A 5,629-nucleotide genomic window follows, 5' to 3' on the forward strand; every position below is an offset into this window, starting at 1 on the left:
ATCCCACAATTTTATCCGATTTCATTTGGCAGCATTAGTTACTTTAATTTTGCGTTAACAATTATGCAACTTCAAGTTGACATTCTTCAACAACTTCAAATGCACTTGTTGCGACTTCAATGTAATCTTAAATGCGAGATTATATATGGGGTCATATTTGTAAAAATGAAATTATACGGTAAGGGGTTCTAGTGGATGATGAAAATAAAGTGTTTTAGGAAATATTTCGCAAGGCGCATCGTTTAACTCAATTAAACACAGATGGAGTCGAATTTTATTACATTCACCTACCTGAATGTCCTACTGACAGCTTCAAGGGCAGCCCAGCCAAATCGCGGAAACAAAACCAAAAACCAGCCCAGCCGTATCGCGGATCAGCAGCTGCGCTGTTCAAGGAGATGTTTCTCTCGTTCCCTGAACGATTTCTGCATTTAGCTTCTGCATAGCTTGATATCCACATAATTAAAGCAATTCACGCAGACGCCAACATCAATTTCACACTTTGCTTGAATTTTCATCACAATTTTTGCAAAAACTCATACTTTTAACAAGACTCGGACACGACTTGTTGTCATTTTATTGTTTGTGAAAACGAAATCATATAAAGGCTCAAACCAAGTTATACTTGAAATTATATAATACGTCGAATGAATTCACCTAGAATTAAATGTTTCAAAATGATATTGTCCATTTTCAACATTCCCTTTTGAATGAATAAATATCCATTACTGAGTTGCGACAGAGTAACGTCTACCAATTTGTTAGCTGGGTTTGGGTGCACAATTTTATAACCCAATACTGGTACTTGTAGCCATTCAGACCAGCCTTCTAATTATTGATAATTGCTTAAATTTCACGTCCTACAACAGTCAGTGATTGACACAGTGGTAGGGTATCACATTAATGAGCTGCAGGTAGGAAAATCGAGGCTTGAAAACTTCTTTTTTATATTTGAACATGTAAAAAGGAAATCGTATATACTGCCAAACAAAGTTATAAAAAGAAGTTCTATTACATGCCAAATGAATTCGCCTGAAGTTGTATAGCACAAAGTGGTTTTCTCAAAATGTACGTATATGGCCTCCAAATTTGTGCGAATAGAGCATATTTGGTGCATCTTATACAATGTGTTCAGGGCAAATAAGAGTTCACTTAGCACAGTTGCAGCAGAGTTATGTGAATCAATTTGTTGGCTGGGTGATCTAAGTCGATGTCGATGGGACAACTAAGAGTTCTAAAGTTTACTATTCTCAGACCGTTGTCCCTCGTTTTTACTGACGGAGTACAGACCCGGCTTGCCAGTTGAAGCGCTAGCTCGAGTACTTTGGAAATCTTTTTAAGTGTCGGCCACGCCATCAACACCTCAGCATGATCCACCAAGGGTTCGAAGCATTACCCGCAACACCGAAGCTCCATTAGTGCAGGAGATTTGTTTTTTCCTTCTAAACCATAGGGGGATAATCTGCTCAACAGACACCCTAACAGAAGGTTAGGGTAGTGTAGGTCTGAGGCCGTCTTCTACAACAAAAGTAAAAGCCAGGACTACTCTCTCCTCGTACCCACTAAACCATTCCTATGGTCGCCAAACCCTACGTCTCTCCGGAACCACCAAGAAGGTATTGCTTCAGAGAGGGGCTAGTGCACATCGCACCCACAAGGTTAGCTGCGTAGCCTGCAGCAACGAACATCGATGACTCACTTTGGAGAGTCCATCACGGTAGCATGCTGGCGCTTAGCCAGTTTCCCGAGTGGTCCTCGCCACTCCCTTTGTCCTCGGAAGGCGGGCAGGGTCAATCCCGCCCGCGCCCTACTGCTGAGCGGACATCAAGAACTGATGCCCACGTGCAACCCGATCTGACCTGCCCGTAAGGAAGGGTATCACTACCCTTCAGGCCCTATCAGATGCACCCGTAGGTTGCAGACAGCAGGATCTCACCTACCCCGACCCTTGCCGGGGACCCCTTTCCAACCGCGGGGTCGGATACAACCCAGTAGACCGACGCCACGATAGCACCGCTACCGGGACTTCCTCTCCGCGGCCACTTAATCGTTGTAAGGGTCGATCTCGACCGCAGGGCACCGGTATGACCTACGAAGCCGACTCCGAACCCCTGGACCACCTCTTGTACTGCATCTGGACAAGCCACTCTCCGAGTCCACGCGCCACCTCCTCTGTAGTTCCCAGACGATATGGGTGATAGCCGTTGAAACGACGATCCAGCCAAACTCATCCCTACACATCCTCTGGACCAAGTTGTCCGGGTTTGTGTCCTCCCCGCATGTGGCAAGCATGCGGTCACGCATTGTGCGAAAACGCGGGCACACGAACAAAACGTGTTCCGCCGTTTCCTCTAAACCATTGCACACTGGGCATTCGGGAGAATCCGCATGCTCGAAACGGTGTAGATACTGTCGGAAGCAACCATGACCTGTAAGGGCCTGTGTCAGGTGGAATGTAACTTCCCCATGGCGCCTATTGATCCAACTATCTACCCTCGGTATCAACCTATGGGTCCACCTTCCTTTGGTGGAACTGTCCCACGCGCGCTGCCATTTGACCATAGAGGCCATCCTGACAGTCTTGCGTATGCCTCTTGTGCCGCGCATTTCGAAGCACTCCATGTACTCACTGATAAGAATGCTGATAGGCACCATACCAGTAATGACACAGAGAGCGTCGTGTGACACGGTACGGTACGCGCTTGCAACCCTCAGACACATAAGCCTGTAAGTACTTTCCAGCTTCCGTCGGTAGCATTCAGTACTTAGCGCGGTACCCCACGCCGGGCCGCCATACCTAAGTATGGACGTAGCAACACTAGCCAGAAGCTTGCGCTTACTGGCGTACACCGCAGAGCTATTGGACATCATCCGGGACAGTGCCGCAATAGCTGTGGAGGCTCTTTTACAGGCATAATCGACGTGGCTACCGAAGGTAAGCTTATCGTCGATCATCACGCCCAAGTGTTTGACGGACCGCTTTGACAGGATAGTACACTCTCCTACACTGATCTCCGTCTGCTGCTCCGACTTCAGGTTGTTAACAACTGTCACCTCTGTCTTGTGGTGAGCCAGCTCCAGTTTCCTGGACCGCATCCACGCCTCCACAACCTTGATCGAGTGGTTGGTAGTCAACTTTACCTCCTCAATCGTTTCACCGTAGACTTCGAGCGTAATGTCGTCGGCAAATCCGACAATCACCACTCCCACTGGATACTCTAACCTCAACACCTCGTCGTACATGACATTCCATAACACCGGACCCAGGATGGAACCTTGCGGGACTCCTGAGGTTATGTGAAAGCACTTCCGACCCACCTCCGTGTCGTAGACTAGTACACGATTCTGAAAGTAACTTCCGTGAATTTTGTACAGGTACTCCGGTATCCCCAGACGCAAGAGCGCATCGGCAATAGCAGACCAGCTGGCGCTATTAAACGCATTCCTTACATCCAGAGTCACTATCGCGCAAAAGCGAATTCCCCTCCTCTTAGGCTCGAGTGCTTTCTCGGCGGTTTTTGTAACCGACAAGATAGCGTCTACGGTGGACCTCCCCTTCCTGAAGCCGTACTGGTTACTCGAAAGACCATTTTCGCCCTCGGTGAACCGCAACATTCTATTGAGGATGATCTTTTCGAGCACCTTCCCCGCCGTGTCAATCAAGCATATTGGTCTATATGCCGACGGGTCTCCGGGTGGTTTCCCCGCCTTTGGCAATAGTACCAGGCTCTGCCTCTTCCAAGCTTCTGGGAAAACTCCCTCGTCCAGGCATTTCTGCATAGCAGACCTGAACATCTCGGGAGCCTCTGCAATGGCTACTTTTAAGGCCAGGTTCGGAACTCCGTCCGGACCTGGGGCCTTACCTGGTCCATCAGTAAGCCGGTGGCCTCCCATTTCTAGGGTGGACTCGCCTAGGCATGGTCGCATCACACGCACGTGAGAGCACCGCTACCAGCTCGTCGCCGTCTAAACCGATAAAGTTTCGCTCACGGCGGAGCGCCTTCCTAAATACCCCTTCGTCGAAGTATGATGTCTTCCGCCTCCCTAAATACCCCTTCGTCGAAGTATGATGTCTTCCACCTGCGAGGGCTTGGCCTTGGCCTAGTCGCCTCTTCTTCTATCCGCTGTCTGCTGTTATTGTAGTCGATACTGTAGCGAACCGGCAGGTGGTCGCTGTGAGTGTAGCCATCATCTACTCTCCAGTTCGAACTACTTGTTAGGCCAGGACTACAAAAGGTCACGTCAATAATTGACTCCGCTCCGTTTCGACTAAAGGTACTCTTGGTACCGACATTAGCCAAGTCGACATCTAAGATGGCCAGTGTTTCTAGCAGGATCTGACCCCGCTGGTTCGTGAAACGGCTTCCCCATTCCACGGCCCAGGCATTGAAGTCACCCGCTATTACCACCGGCCTTCGCCCTGTTAGCACGGTCGTTAAGCGGTCCAGCCAGCCTTGACAGAAACTCCCTCGCGAGAAAATGAGGAAGCGATTTTGGCGATTTTCTGAGGAGTGAAAATAAAACTCAGAAATCACAACGCAAATCCTCAACAGCAACGAACGCGAGCTTGCCGCACAGCGAGGAGTTCGTCCAACACTCATAATTACTTGTTGTGTTTCTCACGTCCACTCACACTCAAAAAGCTCTCGCGAGTTCCACTCCCATACAAAGAAAGACTCTCGAGGCGAAAATCACACTCAAAAACCCGAAATAATCATCGGCTCTTTTTTCGTTCATCTCTTCCTCGCTCAATTTTTATTGCCTCTCTGTTTGGGCTTCGTTCGCTCCTCGCGGCGAGGGAAAAGCAAAACACCGCTCTAGAGCATGTTGCAAAACTCTTTTGATTTCGAGGAGGATTATCAAGCCTGGGTCCAGCATTTGCGTGAACTGCTCGATCGGCCACCGCGGAGGCGCATAACAGCTACAGAAGAAGACCCCGTTTACTTTGGCGACCACGAAGCCCTCATAGGTAGCAGACACCAACTCCTGGATGGGGTATTTACCCGTCGTCCATATCGCCGCCATTTTTCTGGTCCCATCCGCGACCCAGTTGCCGTTGCCGGCGGGTACTCGGTATGGGTCCGATATGATGGCGATATCCGTCTCCCACTCAGAAACCGCCTGACAAAGCAGTTGCTGAGCCGCATCACAGTGGTTCAGGTTCAGCTGCGTTACCTGCACTGTGATTTGTTGTTCACTGCGGCTTTCTTGAAGGCCGGGCACCTTGGACCACCCATCGGATGTCTGTTGTTCGAGGATTTCCCGGTACAGATCATGCAGATGGGTGGACTCGTGCAGCTTTGGGCCTTATGACCTTCAGCGCCGCATCGCCTGCACAGTTTGCGCCTGTCGGGGCCTTTACAGTCCCACGACTTGTGTCCTAGTTCCAGACACCTGAAGCAAACCTCTGGTGGCTCGTGGAATGTCAGGTGACATACACACCAACCCACCTTTATGCTCCCTACTTTAACGGACTTTTTGACGTCCGCCACAGGTAGCTGAACCAAAGCTATCTGTGTCCCTGCTGGCCCTTTCCGTAGCTTAACGGCTGCGGCGGCCACCTGCACCTCGCACTGTTGCCGCAGTGCCGTGACGCGCTCTTCCACTTCGGTGATCTCATCAATGTCCT

The sequence above is a fragment of the Aedes albopictus genome, chromosome 3 (assembly GCF_035046485.1).
Source record: "Aedes albopictus strain Foshan chromosome 3, AalbF5, whole genome shotgun sequence".
Taxonomy (NCBI): Eukaryota; Metazoa; Arthropoda; class Insecta; order Diptera; family Culicidae; genus Aedes; species Aedes albopictus.